General features: G+C 38.0%; 1 long non-coding RNA gene across 5 annotated transcripts; it reads right to left on the bottom strand.

Moving 5' to 3' along the window:
* Positions 1-695: 695 nt before the first annotated feature.
* On the bottom strand, positions 696-16,117 carry LOC127507648 (uncharacterized). 5 transcript variants are annotated; one of them, XR_007928404.1, is made up of 6 exons: positions 16,103-16,117; positions 14,372-14,389; positions 9,061-9,170; positions 5,798-5,935; positions 2,637-2,732; positions 696-2,371 (listed from the first exon to the last, which is right to left on the bottom strand). It is a non-coding gene; the product is annotated as an uncharacterized LOC127507648 (long non-coding RNA). The 5 variants fall into 5 exon arrangements; XR_007928402.1 differs by lacking the exon at positions 16,103-16,117 and having other exon boundaries at positions 696-1,044; positions 2,243-2,371; positions 14,372-15,306; XR_007928401.1 differs by lacking the exon at positions 16,103-16,117 and adding an exon at positions 14,626-15,301.
* Between the last annotated feature and the right edge of the window lie 1,863 nt (positions 16,118-17,980).

The following is a 17,980-nucleotide window of genomic DNA, read 5'->3' on the forward strand; positions in this document are numbered from 1 at the left end:
AATTCTCACGGTGAACATCACCCCGCACGAAACTACAACTACCACACAGCGCTGCACCAAAGCATCGCGAGAACTCTCGGCGCGACTAACGCGGAAGAGAGGATGGTTATGTAAACACATAGGCACGTAGTAGGTATGCAGCTGAGCGACCTGAGAAAATACAACGTGAACTGTTGTGAAACACATTTTTAATCGACCTGACACATGCATGCAGGCACGAAAGCGATACGCGAGTGTTTTAAGCGGTGAAACTCGTGTTTGGCTCTTTGCTCGTGCCTAGCTTGTCAGGTTGACATTCAGTCAGACTACCACACAGACTGGATCACTACAACACATCCATGCCCGCTGTCGCCATTCGCTTCACTCACGACCCGAAACTTAACCTAAAATATAAGCCCACCGATACGTGTACAATTCAAGTAACGAAGGAAACATGTAAACCACATAGTGTTTAGTATAAAAAAGCATCGGTGTGGTCAGGAAAAACATTTTAATGTCAGTATTTTGAATTGTAAGATGCTCTGGCTGTGGATACCCCTCTCTATGCATTGCCCTCACGCTACTATGTCTTATACATATATATATATATATATATATGAAAGGTTATAATCACACACGAAAGTTTTCAATATGTCACAAAGCAGTTTTAACTTTCCACACTTAAAAGTAGAAAAATAAGCAAACAGACTCTGAAATAACGCCAAACATTTTATTTACACTGACAAAGGACAGAAAATACAGTTTGATTACAAAATGCGTGATTCATCACAACTGTCACGTCAACAACAAACTTCCAGCAATATACACACATTTTAATCACACCATATATTACTTACACCGTACGTACAGCTTATTTCATGTGATAAAAGAGCTAAACAATTAGTCAAATAGGCTAGTTAGTTCAGCATATTTTTTCTCAGTGCACTATATAGAAATTATATTCAAATACACAGAAGTGCAGAAGTCCTTACGTCGTCCACACTGCAGCAACCACATGCAACTCATTTTACACAATTCAACTCAAAGTGTTAAGCACATGTAGGGCTGCATGGTATACAAAAACAGAAAAGCAGAAAAATAGCACAATTATAAAGCAATAAAAAAACATAAGACACGTAAAGCACAAATAATCCGATACATAGTGCACTATCACTGTTATTTTTTGTCTTTATTATGCTATAATGTACATAATATAATACTTTGATAACTGATGCAAAATCTAGATATTTTACTTCATTATAATCTGCTTATTAAACCTTAAAACATACAATTTTCGACATTACCTCAGACACACACACACACACACACACACGTATCCTCTCAGTCTCTCACGTAGCACATTATATATCCCTGCTTTCCCTCCTCGACACTCACAAATCTACCACAGACATCTTAAGCTTAACTCGACGCCTATAATATTTATTTTTTAATTTAAACATATTTGCTTCTCCCTTTTTCTGCACTACCCAGGCCCTTTGACCCTTTGACAATTCAAACAAGCCATATTTCACATTAATTGTGCTCAAAATGGTGCCTAAACACGAGCTATTAAACATTATAACATATATACACGATATAATAAACTCCTATATGGAAAGAACGTATAAAAACAGCGTAATCTTTAGTTATAAGCTCACTTGGGCGAGTGATACCTCAGCAGCAGCAGCGCGTTTCAGCACCACGTGCAGTGGACAGCGAACGCCTGACAGATCAACAAACTCTCCGTTTAACCGTCTGCAGCTTCATACAACAATTTTAACAAACTATAGGATCCCAGAAATATACAACCCTCGAAATTATAAAGCACCACAAGCTTAAAAAAACGACAACCGTGTGCTGCGGCTGTAATTTCCACACTCTTGACGCGGAAGTTTCCTGCGCTCACGTTCTTATTATCACAGTCCCAACAAATCCATTTCAAGCTACATATAGACTATTATTTAATTAGAACAAATAAGATTAAATCTGACTACGTTTCCCTCCATGTCTTTGCGAATTAAAACAACACAAGCGCTCTCGTGCGTCACACAGTTGAAGAGTGAAGAGTTACAACAAATGTATCTATATATATATTAATTTATGTGCAAGTATACTTTTTTTATTAGCTCAAACACTTTCTACGTTATCATTTTCATATTCCCTTACGTCTAGCAGCTCACACGTTACAGATGTCTGACAACGTAAACAAAGTCCAGCTCATTTATTAAAACCCAGATAGTTTACAGACAAATATTGCAAATACCTGACGGTGTTATCGTGTTCCTACAAAGTAATTAACTTGCTGAATATCCATTAACAGGTGTAAAGCAGTGTAACAGACGTTGATCTTGTGGGCAGGATACAAGGTAAAGTTTTCCCAGATTTTCATGTCCTATGGGGGGGGAAATAAAATACTTTTTTAGTATTTTTTAAAAGATCAAATCTTTTGAATCATGCATCATTTATGTATAATCTAAAAAAAATGGCATTAAAATGCACTAAAATATAGTTTTAAAACATATATTTCAGGTTTTTGCTCATTCAGAAAATATCAGTTTATAGTAAGGAAATCTCCTCTATAACATTTACTGAGAGGCACATTCATATACTGTGACGCTGGTTAAAAAAAATACAGACACTGATAAAATGCCACATACCTTTTTATTTTTCCCTCTCACATGTGAATGTCCTGGATCAGATGATTAACCGTAGGACCTCATCATGGTTTTCTCACGTCTGAGGCCTTTTCTACGCTAGACGGGTTTTGAAAGACAAAGGATGCAAAAACAGATAAAGGTTTATGATTTCAAACATTCAAACATAAGTAATATAAATATTTGCTTAGGGTGTGTTCTTTATTAACAATATATATATTTATTTTCACACAAATAGTCTGAGAAGCATCACATATGCTGTGCAAACACACACACACACACACATGCAGTCAAACGTCATATTTTTTTCCATGCACATCCACACGTATCATGTCCACTTCCATCCTTGTTCATCATTTTATTAGATTTCAAAACTACCTTTTCATATTAACCACATCTGTACAGATACCCGGTATTAATACATCCTGTATTCCACGTTGGTCCTGCGTTCTTAAACATCTACAATTAATATTTTAAAGGAAAAACTGCTGTAAACTATTAAAGTTTCAGCATATCTATATTTTAGATTAAAACTATAGAGTTTAAAATTATTCAGGGTCATTTTATATAATAGAAAAAGCTCAAATTTAGCAAATTGACTATACGTTGCTTTGCTTAGTAAACACAACAAACCCTTAAATATAAGATGCGCATTAACAAAACTGTATATAATAAATCAAAATGTAACTGAATTATTTTAAACAATGCATTCTGATGCTTTGTACTCTATAACTGCATGTCTTTGGCTCGTCTGCCCTGCCGTCTCTTTCTTAAAGCTCACGCATATGTTTGACAACCTCTCGGCCATGTGCTCACTAACACACACACACACACACACACACAGCCATTTACATGTGCGCAGACAATCGTACGCAAGTATTCTGTGCGTATTCACACACACACTCGCACTTAAACACTCATATATGCATGCGTTCACGCACAAGCGGTTTTAGGGCCTCTAAACAATCACATAAAGCCTTACAACATGAACACACACATCCATGTGCGCTCTTTTAGTACGTAAATATATACACACACACTCATATTATCAGTACAACTGATAAAAACACACACTCACTGATATGTATGTTCATATTCACACAAAACATTTCGCACACGTAGAGGCCTTCTGATATACACATATAGGTTTTTTGTTCGTATGAAAATGTCACACACATGCAGTCTGTAGTAATAACGGCAAAAATGAACATGCTTTATATTTATTTTCAAACACACACACACATACACACACCTATTCATAAATATCTGCACATGTACAAGGTTTTGCAAACACACACCTTAAAATAATAACACAAAGCTTTGTGACATACACTAACACATACACATTCCTGTACATTCATATTAATGTGCACACAGACTCACACACACTCGCTTCATCTGTCGTATTCTCAAACATTTACACAATATATATATAAATAAATGTGCATTGACTTACAATGCACTACTTTACAATAGTATACTTGAACATTTCACACACACACCATAACCTACTTTTATACACACAATGTTTTACACACACCAACACCTTAAACTAACACATACACATATTCCTCATGCATTCTTGCTGATACACTGACAAAACATACACATCTGCCTCTACAAGTCATTTCACACACACACATCCACAATAAAATGCTATTAGAAGTAATTCTGACACACACTAACACTTGCACACACATTCCCAGAGCATTTTGTGTGGGTATGCAAACATATGACACAAGCAACACATCTCACAGTTATATATGGCACTGGATACACACACACAGATTTGGCCTGGACAATGAAAATTTGCTCATGACAGTCATAAAAACCATGTCAACTATGGTCAAATGTGTTTCCTGAGACCCCCATGCTGAATACATACAGACTAGTTAAGGACTGACTATGTACAATATATAGTAGAGTATGTTAAGTTATCAATATGAAATCAAACACAGAATGATGACAGTTAGCTGTACAGCATCATTCAAACAGTATATATATATATATATATATATATATATATATATATACTTGTAAATATAAATATTCTAGAGTATCAATTAGTTTACCACTATCTGAGGTTACGTGCTTCTACATCTAATGTTGTTATACGTCAGTCTGCTCAGTCTTGCTGGCTCTACATTTTATACAAACAAAAAACACACACAAAATGACCAAAAACAGGGAACAAGACTATTGCTACCCTCTAAAAACTTGTGTGACGTCTTAAACTGTGCAGGTGAAACTGAGTGACAGTGCAGATTAGTTCACTGGTTTCTACAACTTTCCATATTATTAATATAAAACTAGTTTTAACTACGTTATTTGTCTTATTTTTAATAGAAGTTTTTGCACTACTAAAGATAAACAGTTTAATACCAGATAAAATCCATCTTTTAATGTAAGTTATTTGATTTATCTTTAAAAAATATCTATAATACCAAAACTTATATACAGAAAAACAATATATTAACAAAAATATTGTGTTAATTTTAACTAATTTGTTCAATGTCACTGATCAATACTTTTTAAATGTTCTTTAAAAAAGACTAGCTGTAACTTTATTTATATAAACAGTATTAATTTTAGTCAGCAAGACTGCAATAATATAACAAGTGTCTCCCTCTGTACGTCGTCATCTTTTTATGTGCCGTTAGAGCCAGTACTTTTCTCACGTCATTATCAGACCGGACCTGTTACATCTATATTACTTTTTTAACATTATATACAGGATTAGACCTCTTTAAAACATATGTAATAGGGATCATTCCTCTTTTGGAAGATATTCCAGTCGGCGCAGATTACGCAAACACAACCGAATGTGAGCATTCAAGGTTTTGCTCACTCAGAGTTATTTACATTTCTAAAAGTGATTTTATGACATTACAAACTGAATTCTGCTCTTTTTCTTATCATTCTTGCTAATTACAGTGCTTAAGAGTTCCTATTTTTAAACATTCACTGTAATTGATTCACATTTGCAAATGTATTTCTTGAATGACACGTTTGATCAGTCAAGATTTGCGGGTCACTGAGTTTCACCCGTCAAGGTGTGAATGGATGTCATGGTACAGCATTTTGCATTACAACTATTTCAAGTGTGGGACACTCCCATGCTTCCCTGTAGGTGTGTTTGGGGCTAAACAGGTGTCGGTTGATACCTGGTTATTGGTCAACTCCCTCCTTTTCCTCCGTCAATTTCCATTCCTGTCAGCTCGTCCCTCTCCTTCCATGAGGAACGCAGTCAGTTCAGCTTCACAGCTCGCTTTTGCACAGATGTCTGGTCATCGGCAGATTTTCTACAAATAAAATACAAACAATTACCACAAAACATGCAGACAAACACACCCACACAGCATCTGCATTCTTTATTTGTGCTAAAATTGTTAATAAAAAAATAGCAATGCTATTTAATACTTGATAATTTATATTTTTTTGTATTGTTTTAGTTGATTTTATTGTATTATATTTTATTGTTTTTTTTTTTAGATTGTTCTGTGAATAAATGGATGTGTTCTAACATTGTAAAGTTATAATTTCTTCTCTATTCATTGTACAAATTAAAATCTTATTTCATAAAATGAATTCTTACACACTCTCCCACAGTTTTTAATTTCAACATACTTTTTATGATCTTTATATAAATCTATATGATCAGCTGTGAAATACTAAGAAGAATTTCATCATAGTGAGAAGCTAAATTTAGTTTTTTAATGAAAAGTTTTTCAGTTCCATTTAGTGCTATTTGCTAAAGTACTTAAGATTTACATTTAAATTATTGTATTTTACCAAAAGATTTAATTTGACCACATTCAAAATTAACTAACCATGTTTAAAAACATAGTAGCTGAAATGAACTGAGAAATAACATATCATTTTTATATATATATATATCATTTTGCGCTGGTTATGTAGAGAGCACATTAATGTGTGTATTTCTGCGGCAGTGAGGTCGTGACACGTTCGCATGACGGGACCACCCTCTTAGGTACAAGCGGACACTCCCCTTCCCTAAAAATTCCGGCCAGAACTGACTCATCCCTCACACCTTCCCTGACTCATCCATGTATGGATGGAGGGAATGTGAGAAAAGAGGAAAAGAAGGGAGTGTGAGGGCCCACATATGCAAATATTCCTCTTGTTAGTCCATGTAGCCATCATTTTTTAAGTGTTATTTGTTGTTACGAGAGGCTAATGTTCCTGTGGACTGATTAGAATGACAGTTAAAAGTTTTAGATTTATCTCATCTATGTCATTTTGCAAACAATTTAGGAAAGTCACAGAATTCTTGAAAGGCTTTAAGTGTTATTTAGTGTCACAATAACATGGTAAAATGTTTGAGAGGATAAAATAACATGTATTGGACACGACACGTCCTCAGACTGGCAAATAATATGAGCTTAGGGGGAAAAAAAGAGGGTAAAATGAAAAAACTCTGTGCTTTGTTACATAAAAAGCTTGTTTAAGGTTGTTTTTCTATATAATACAACATGGAAGTAACATGTTGCTTGTTTGTCAGGCTTTTTAAAATGTTTATAGCCTGATTTAGATTATGGTTATTAATAGTTAAACATTAATTTGTGAGTGTTAAAGAGAAACTAAAAACTCGATACTATTTAAAGATAAAGTAGAGAAGTAAAAACAATTACAAATCAAGTTTAAACTCACTATAAATCTAATACTGAACAACAGGGACTTTTTTCCTGAGACGTGCATCTTTAATAAGATAAAACTGACTGGGTGAGAATACCGGGTGACGTCTTTTTCTCACCCAGTTAATCAATTAATAAACGTATAGCTTATTTATCAAAAAACTATAAATGTTTTCCACAAATGTGTGTATGTTTTAAGTAATTTTTAAAAGGAGAGACAAGAAAAGCACACATACAGCCGTGAGTAAAAAAAAAGTACCTACGTGTTTCTGAATGTATCTAAAATCTGACTATGGGTATGAAAAAACTATATATATATATATATATATATATATATAAGATATTATGACAAAAATATTTGTAATACTTTTTTTTAAAGGGGTTAAATCTTCAAATTAAATAAATTACTAAATGAAAATAACCCATCGTAGCCAGTGTCGCATCCCTATTCTCACTAAAATTATACTATAATGTCAGTAAAATATGACTCATATGTACAAAATAGTATTTATGATTTGACAGTACAGCAATCTGTAACTTAATCTGTATTAAAACTCTTTGTCTCAAATTGTTTGTCAGCATTTCAATGTTATGTCATGAAATTTCTGCTGGGAGGTTTAAAAAGTTAACAACAGTGTTTAAAGACCAAATCAGACAATATTGTGGCACTAATTCCTTAAAAAAGAAAGACAGAAAAAAAAAAAGCTTGGCTAATTTTGTCTTTTAGGGTCCGTCGTACCGTCCAGCCTGTGTTAATACCGTCCCTTACTCTGTAGGTGATAAATATTTTTATGATACACTTAAATATTTTTTACATTTAAAAAACAATGAACCAAAATGATCCTGCACATTATTGCAAACTAAACTGCAATGAGCAGTACTGTCAAAAAACTGTCAGAAGTCACACACTAACATCTCTAAAACTAAAACTATTGACGAATATCAGATTTTCCACATAAGTAGCTTCATTTTTTTAATATTTTGCAGCTCATTGTGATATCTCATATAACTTCAGTGTTCATTTCACCTAAGGCTTGCAATACAAGTCAAGAAAGGCATGCAGTGAAAGCTACTTTAGTGCAGACACAAAAATTACAGAATATTTTCATGTCCTTGTTTCATACTTAAAAAATTCTTAACCACCTTTTCTTTCTTTTTAAAACTATCTACATATGCATAGATATGAAATCTGTGTGTGTGTGTGTGTGTGTGTGTGTATGTGTGTGTGTGTGTGTGTTCTTGACCATGTGCCTCTGCACATATCAATTATATTTAAACTTGTGAAAATGCCTTTGTATTTAACCTAATTGTTACAGAAATAAATATTTAATGTGTATTTAACATAAATATACTACAGAGTAGTGATTTAATTCACTATAGAAAAAAACATATTTTCCATATACCAAATACCAAAGTCTTAATATGCTTTTCTATCAAAACTTATACAATTTTCACATGTTAAACTAAAAGAAAGACTTGAAAATGTCCAATCAATTGTCCTAATACACAGTAAACAGGGCGCCACACCCACCTTAGTGACTTTCAGGCCGTTTCATTTAAACTACAACCGGAGCACTTAAGACGTTACACAGGCCTGAAACCGTTGAATCCGACAGTTTCACAGGCATAATAATAACACAGAAAAACCTTCAACAGTTGAAACCTTGTAATATTGAGAAACCCTATCCCTGCTGCAGTTTCAAACGGTTACTGACAAACAATGACAAAAACAGAGGCCAAATCTCGCAAAGGACAGAGGCGGATGAACTTACGAAGACGGTGACGTCACGATGAAGACCGTTTGGGAACCTTCGGTGGCTCGCGCCGTTCATTTCACTTTCTGTACTTGACATGATGGATCCCTCAAGGTTTGTCCTGCCCTCTGCACAAACACAAGAACACAAAGTTAATACCAGTGGGGACGTTTGAATCCTCAGTTTTTGCAGTTTAACGGCTTCTAAAAAACATACAACACATGTTTAGTGAGTTGAAAAGAGTTGACATAGTAGATAATGGGGCGAAAAATAAAGCATGGGAAAGCCATTCGCAGCTACATCGTGCCATTCAATCAACACAAAACACGTTTTGTGCACTTTTCAAATAAGTTTAAATACGCAGAGAGAGCGCGAGAGAATAAGATTCACTCACTTAACTTAAGTGCGTCACGAAAAGTTTCGTTAAATGAATTAGACGGTACAAAAAGTCACACAGGCCAATAAACACTGTGAAAACAATAAAACCAGTAAACTTTAAAGCTTAAGAATAACTGATGGCATAATTTATTAGTTAAGGAAAGTTCACTGCACTTTTTGACCACTTGGAATTCAGTTACTCATGCAGAAAACTCGTGAAATCGAGTAGAGATTACAGAAATTATTGGTACAAGTTAAACGGATATAAAAAAAGATGCTTTTTAACATAAAAAGAAAACATTCTTAAGCTGCACATGCTCGGCGTACAGGAGCTTCCCCCCTGACGCTGTTTCTAACCCTATTTAATATGAATTCCTGCAGTCACACAAGTTATAATGATTTAAAATGATAAGGCCGCCAAAAATCCTCTTTTCTTTCCATCAGAAAACCTGTAAATCCAACTTCTGTCTCCGCTGCTCACCTTGCCTCCTTCGCAAATAAATCACCTGAATAAAAGTGTTAAAACTCAAAACGAACACTTACATGATTGTTTATCTATCAGCAAAGAGGGTTTTTAAATAACTTTGACCACAGTGCTCTTGAAGTATGACAATAATTAGGCTACGAGGTTAAACTCCATAAAGTTTTCTAATATTTCTTAACCAATTTCAGGAGGACCTCGTCTCCACGTCATGTTTTACTTTTAATTGCTCTATTTATACCCTTATAATCGAAGGCAGTGTATCTTTTATAAAGCAATAATGTGTGAGGGAACACACACAGTTGAGACAGAATTAATGTTAGTCTGACCTGAAGGAATTTGGGGTTGTCGTCACTAAGGGACTTTGGAGCCCTTTCCAAATACTGTAGCATATAATGGGGGCATTTGTATTTGCACTTCCTCTCGCATATAGGACAGGTGAGTGTCACCGAAAACGGGAAATGACTTATGAGGTACTTGGGGGACCTGACTTCAAGATTGTAGTGACACGGATCGCGTCACTTCTCAGCTGTTGAGAATTTCTCAATGGACTGTGTCTGCATGGCATAAAAACTTTATCACCCAATGTGTCTACATGTTATATCGTGTGCGTAGGTGTGTCATATTTCATCGAGGTGTCATATTTCCAAAATACTGTGTGTGTGTGTGTGTGTGTGTGAGGGAGTGTGTGAGAGAGAACGAGTGTGTGTGTGTGTGTGTATGTAAAAAAGGGGAGAGATAGAGAGAAGAAATAAAAGAAAAGAAAGCAAGGAGGTTGGGTGAAACCTTGTTGTCTTTGGGCACCTACGGTGACGTGTTCTCTTACACACACACTCTCTCGCGCACACACACACACACACACACACACCATGGCACTCTGTCATGGGCTGATATTTTAATTTTAAACCTGTGTAGAACTATAACTGCGTCCGGCAGGGTTATACAGCTTGCATGTTATTGCGAATAGGGTGGGGTCATTTCAACATTGTTTGGCTTCTAAGTGAATAGCACACTAACGAGATGCCCCTCTCTCTCCTCCCCGAATGGACCACTGTGTTTTCCCACGTGCAAACTGAGAGGCTCGTTGGTGGAACTGTGGTTTTGTTTGGGTGACTTTTTGTAATCGTATTAACGAGAGCAAATATTCTGGCAATGGAGACGCCAGATAACTCTCGACAGGGAGGGATCTTAGACTTTGGGGACGTAAGTGGGAGAGAAGTTCGGCTTTACATTTGAGCCGCAATACAGTGATGACATTTTTTTTTTTTTTTTTTTTTGAGAAAAAAAAATTAACAAAGTATTTGTAGAAAATAAATACAATAATAATAATAATAATAATAATAAATATTAATAATAATAATGCAAGCATTTAATCCACGCAGCGTATGGAGCATCAATCGGTGAATGCGCCTTCCGCAAATGCTTTTTGGGGTAAGGGCTTCCCAGCTAGATACTTATGAACAGCAAGCCCAGACCGCAAAAAGATTCGCGAAAGACAAATCGCAGTCTTGACATCAAACAGTGACATCCAGGTGGCTTGTGCATGGCTCTGGTTTCCCAATCCTATTGTGTCCAGACATCGGGAAAGCGAGACAGCGAAGCCCTTTTTTTCCGTGGCTGAACTGTATCCAACTCATTCACATTCTACGAGCATGGGAAGCTTTGAGAGCAGCCACCATCCAAATGCCTGTATTCTGTGCGCGAGCGCTGTCCGCGGTGCTGAATTCACTCCTTCCCAGTAGTTTATTTTCGCTGTCTTTTCTCGTCGCTCGTGCCTATACCGACGTGCGCTGCGATAATTACATTTAAACAAAGACACACATATGATACAGCGACCATTGAGCTCATTTCTTTTTGCCTCGCCGTTTTGTTGCTACTGTGAAATATATCCTCTGGTTCGTGGTGCCGTTTAGTGGAGAACCGAGCAGATGAAGCGCTCTTGGTGAGGAGAGAGCAGTCTGTAATCTGCTTGCAATAAATAGAGAGCAGCGAGAGATCTTATTGGCGCAAACAAAAAATCGTCATCCACCAATCGGTTTCTTGCTTATATAGGGACCCCCCTTTTTGAAAAAAAAAAGAGAGAGAAAGAAAGAAAGAAAGGGGGGACCAAATTGTATCCTCGTTGGCGCAAGTGACCAGAAATATTCCGTGTAAGACAATAACATTTAATGTTTGTTTGGTTTTTAAAAAAAAAAAAAAAAAAAAAAACATTTTCTTTTTTCGTTCGCCGTGTCACGTTTCAAAATGTCTCTCACACACACCAATGTCGGCGTGGCGCGCATTCATGTCTGCAAGAAGTACATCGTCGTGTATTCATTCAAAACAGAGATATACACATTAGGGTCGTTTTCAAAACGACTAACAATTTGGAGGTGTCGGTTTTTAACGTGCATGTAAATCAAAACACATCGCCAGCACGACGACAACAACACGACAGGCTTCTGAGGCAATTTCATTTCATGACCACAGAGAGTTCACTGGCTGATACCACTCAGTGAGGACACGGGGGTCTCTAAACTATCAACAGAACATAACAAATTCTATACATTAGAGTTGCATCACATCTGACATCGCCTGCAGACACAACAAACAAAACAATGGTAAGCTATTGGCACCACAAGAACTTTACATAAATGTTCAACATCCAACTTTACAACAACAACAACAACATTTTGCAAATGCATCAACAGCCGTCAATTCCTCACAACTTAAGTGAAAAATATTAGTAATAATGGCACGACAACACCACACAAGGGGGTTCTCTCAGACAGTGATCCCTCTGGCACATATTTTGGCCATACACTCAATCCAGCTGTGGAATGTGACTTCATTTCACTTACCCGTGAAGTTCTTGCTTCCACGCGATCATTTGTCAAAATTCACAAGAGTGTCTCTTCTTGGAACTATGCAAGAAACTATACGAAGTGGGAGGGTCACGATCTATATCTGGACCCCCCCCCCCCCCCGACACACACACACACACACACACACACACACAATCCCTCCCCTCCCCAGTCTAAATTCATCCCGAACCAAGACTCCCCCCCTCCCTTCTTCTTAATCACTGATATTCTTCTTGCGCCTTCGTGGTGCAAGGGGAGGTTGAGGTGGCTAGGCAAAAGAGACATGGCTTGAGATGTAACAGGTGTATATATATATATAAAAAAAGAAGCCCAGATGCCACCATTATGAGGATTTTATTTGGTGGTCGCATCATTTGCGGACGTCTCCAGTCAGTCACGATTCTCCCCCTTCTGTCTGCACCGCACAGCGACTGCATCTCCTGACGCAGCCAACGCGCACATATTACTCACTATAGCAGTCACGACTCGGATAAATCCGTGTTTCCACTAAAATTACAACGCCAGCATTGACTTAAGAAGATCTTGCTATGTCTGGGATAGGTGTAGAGAGCCACAGTGTCTTTGAAAAGGTCAAGGTAATGAGTTTTTTTCTGCAAAGATCCGCGGTCATTCCTGGACTCACTACACGATTTTAAGCAAACTCTAATGTAAATTTCGCTTTTGAATATAGCCCCTGAACATATAAATTACAGTTTAAACCTTCGCTAATGAAACAACATTGCACTTGTGCACGCTGCAGGGTTGAAGTTATTAAGAGGTGCTTTGATTAAAACAACACTAGCGGTCATTGTTTTGCGCAACTGCACAAATGGTGGCGAACGCGTTAGTTTTGGCACAAGATCAGTAGTATAGTCCACAGCAATAGAAAACAGTCGATTGCAGTACTGTATAATGAAAATGACGTGGGCGGAAGAGTAATCCATGTGAATCCGCCTATAGCTACACAGTCGCGAGCACATCTGATGGAAGTGTTCAAACAACGCACGCGGGAACGTCGCACACACACAAAAAAGTCCTAAAACTTAAGCTGCATTTTGAGAACGTGTGCGTAGTGGCATCCCTTTCACGGGTGGTGGCCAAAACAGGGCTGACCATTTAAGGGCGATTTTGGATGCAAGGAACCCCTTGACGCCACACCAGGGTTTCCCTCGTCGGCTGTTGCTGGTGTTTTTCCTTTTGGCGCGGCGTCTTCCACCTATATTTATTAGCCTATTTTCCTCTTCACATATTTTGAGAGATATGTCCCCTCACTCTTCTAGTGTTGTCGGTTTCCATTCACACTTTCAGCTGTAGCGAAGAGGCAAAAATTGACTCAACAGCGCCGTCAGACAAAGGAGTTTGCTTTTTGCTTCACTTATTTACCATTCGCGAGGTTCCTGCTCTGAGGAGAGAGTGGGTTTATTGCATTTTAAACAAGTGGATGAAAACAACAAGGCACCTGTTTGAGAAGTGCACACAGTGTATACATGAAGCAAATGGTTGCACTCTGTTCGATGGAGGGAATGGCACGTTACTCAATGCATGCAACAAATCGTGCAACAAAAAAAAAAAAAAAAAAAAAAAAACCATATAATCGAACCAAAAATCGCCGTGAAAACGTACTTACCAGTGCAGCAAGCCCTTGCTGAAAGCGGGGAAAACACAGACATGAGTTTAAACCATCATACGTGACCATGTCACACAAAAACAAGCAAAATGAAAATCAAATACTGCCCTTGATACATATCTATCCTCAGCAACACGTCCAAGTTTCTCAGAATCGCAGTCCTTTTTATACAAGTGATACCCTCTTCCTATTTCTGGACCACGATCAAACACTGATGCTATTTTTAGCGCCCAGTAAGAAAAAAAAACACTCACAAAGACATCGCTCAGGAGCGTTACGTGGAGTGCATATAATGTACATTAATTTTGGCTCTCCAACTCCAACATGCGAGGGCTCCGACTCGCCTCCGATGCATCGCTGCAGTGATTTTTTTTTTTTTTTTTTCAAACGAACTGCTTCAATGCCCTTCTCTCTTATGGGCTAAATATTTCTAACGTCTCTTTCTTAGCACAAGTTGTTCCCGCTCTCCTCGTTCCTTTATGTCGCTCACCATCCTCTTTATTATACGCGTCTTACGCGGTGTGTCTCCATGCAACTTTCGCTTGGAAACTCGGGACGGATTCGCTGCTCATAAAGAAGAAAACACACGCACGCACGCGCGCACTCACTCACACAGAGACACATACACGGACTCGCGCGCACAAACAACCATAATCAGTTGCACTGCGAGCGGAATATGTTTTGTCTTGAGAGCAGTACACAAACGATAATAATTAAAGCTTGCAGAATCTCTCTCTTTTTTTGAGGGCTGCGTCAGTTACTAGGCATTGACGTCACGTTTAGGTTCTCCCACTTCACAGTCTATGGCTGCTGATTACAACCGTCCCTGTTGTGCTCGCAGACAGCCTAACGCTAATGAAAATGGCTCGAAGCAAGCGAAAACGGGCTTAATAGGTGAAAGACGGAAAGTGTCCGCGTTGCAAGTGACCACAGCCCCGGTTTCCGAGAGCAAAACCACTCCTTGCGGTCGCCTGGCATCGTGAACAACTCACTTGCCAATGGATTCAGTGGCAGACACGCACCACTAGCCTATATATGATCTTTATTATTTTTTATCTCACGTTCTGTGTACACTGTTTAAGGAGATCACTAAAAAAGTTGGTGTTGCTGGGGTTGCCTCGTTCACACGAAGAGATGTGTCTAATATTTCAGCTTTAAGTCAATGCAGTGTTATAAACGACAGTGCAACACTGACAGAAAGACTATGTCTCCTAAACCTGTCGAATTGCAAAGCACACCACTAAAAGTGAACGTGCAGAACACAAAGTAATTTGACCAGTGCTGTAGAAACACAGGGGGTGGGGGGACCCATCTTGCCGCATGGTGTCGCCAAACTCCATTCGAGAGCTGATAAAACTAGTGGCAGTTCACTTAAAACTGCGTTGAAAATCGCAGTTTTAAAATAGTTCTTCACTTTTGGGTAATGATCTTTTTTTTTATTATTAGTTTAATTAGCAAAATCAGATGGATAAAGTCACGTGAAGTTGATGGTTTTGCGACGCGAGCGTCGCTGTCCGTGGTGCTCAACTAGCGCATCAAGCTCTATGCAGTGTTTTCTCAACAGACACGAACTTATAATACGCACCTCGAGATTGTTTCTACTTTAATAAACACATGAAAACGGCAGAATCCTGACTATTTCATCGCCATGTTAGCTACAAGAATTAATTGAAGTTCCTATTCATAAACAATGCGATGTACTGCGATGTGCAGGGCTGATGATGATCCTACCTTCGCGACACACGGGATGTTCCGGAGAGTCGTCGGACTCCTGCTACTAAAATTGGAGGATCGTGAATGAGGGGGCGGTGACGAGTTGTGTGTGGGGGAACTGAAAATAGGTAAATATTTAGATCAAGGGCATAAATATAACATTTGTCATCATGCTTCCCTTAAAATAAATCAGTGTTCTGCAAAGAGTGACACAAGTGGCGGCTTTGATCTGACAATGAAGCTGGACGTTTGCACCCTCCGCTAAATCTAAAAATACCTCGATTTCGGCTGTGTGGGCTTGAGCTCGCTCAGAGCTTCTCCTCATTTAACCCACCTTGCCTTAAATTTGACAGGGACAGCAGTCTCGAGTCTGTGGCTCCAAGAGTGAAAATCACAAACCTGCAAAAAAGAGCAACAATTAATGTTTTTTTAAAAAAAAATTAATTATTTAATATATCATTATAATTTTATAATTATAATTATTAAAATACATTTAATTTCAATTCAAAATAAATGGTAAATAAAATAAAAATAAAAGATTGAAATAATGAGAAAAAAATAACTCAAGTCTGATCCACAGTCTCAGTCTCAAATTAAGATTCACTATCTGATTCACTTAAAAAATATCTTAATTTGTGTTCTGAAGATGAACGAAGGTCTTACGGGTGTGGAACGCCATGAGGGTGAGTAATAAATGACAGAAATTTCATTTTTGGGTGAACTAACCCTTTAATTCTTCATAGCATAGATTCAACAAGGTGCTGGAAACATTCCTCAGAGATTTTGGTCCATAATGACATGCAGTTGCTGCAGATTTGTCAGCTGCACATCCATGATGCGAATCTCCCGTTCCACTACATCCCAAAGCTGCTCTATTGGATTGAGAACTGGTGAATGTGGAGGCCATTTGAGTATATTGAACTCACTGTCATGTTCAAGAAACCAGATTGAGATGATTTGAGCTTTGTGACATGGCGAATTATCTGCTAGAAGTAGCCATCAGAAGATGGGTCCACTGTGATCATAAAGGGGTGGACATGGTCAACAACAATACTCAGGTAGGCCGTGGTGTTTAAAAGATGCCCAAAGTGTGGCAAGAAAACATCCCCTACATCATTAAACCACCACCAGCAGCCTGAACCGTTGATACAAGGCAGGATGAATCCATGCTTTCATGTTGTTTACACCAGATTCTGCCCCTACCATCTGAATGTCGAAGCAGAAATCGAAACTTTTCAGACTAGGCAGCGTTTTTCCAATCTTCTATTGTCCGAATTTTGATGAGCCAATATGAATTGTAGCCTCAGTTTCCTGTTCTTAGCTGACAGGAGTGGCATTTGGTGTGATCTTCTGCTGCTGTAGCCCATCTGCTGCAAGGTTTGATGCATTCAGAGATGCTCTTCTGCAGATCTTGGTTGTAACAAGTGGTTATTTGAGTCACTGTTGCCTTTCTATCAGCTCAAACCAGTCTGGCCATTCTCCTCTGACCTCTGGCATCAACAAGGCACAGAACTGCCAATCATTGGATATTTTCTCTTTTTCAAACCATTCTCTGTTAAATCTAGAGATGGTTGTGTGTGAAAATCCCAGTAGATCAGCAGCAGTTTCTTACTTAAACCAGCCCGTTTGGCACCAACAGCCATGCCGTGTTCAAAGTCACTTAAATTGCGTTTCTTCTCCATTCTAATACTCAGTTTGCTTCAGCAGATCGTCTTGACCATGTCTACTAGGGCTAGGACAATATATCGATGCATCGCAATTCTTGGATCAATTCTGATATTTTCCAAATGCATCGCAAATCGATTCTGAACTTATTTTTTTAACAGCAGATGGCGCTCTAGGCTAGTTTTTAACCGCACGCACAAATGCTCACGAAGAAGAGCGCTCGTGTGTTCA

This window comes from Ctenopharyngodon idella, chromosome 24 (assembly GCF_019924925.1).
Source record: "Ctenopharyngodon idella isolate HZGC_01 chromosome 24, HZGC01, whole genome shotgun sequence".
Classification (NCBI taxonomy): domain Eukaryota; kingdom Metazoa; phylum Chordata; class Actinopteri; order Cypriniformes; family Xenocyprididae; genus Ctenopharyngodon; species Ctenopharyngodon idella.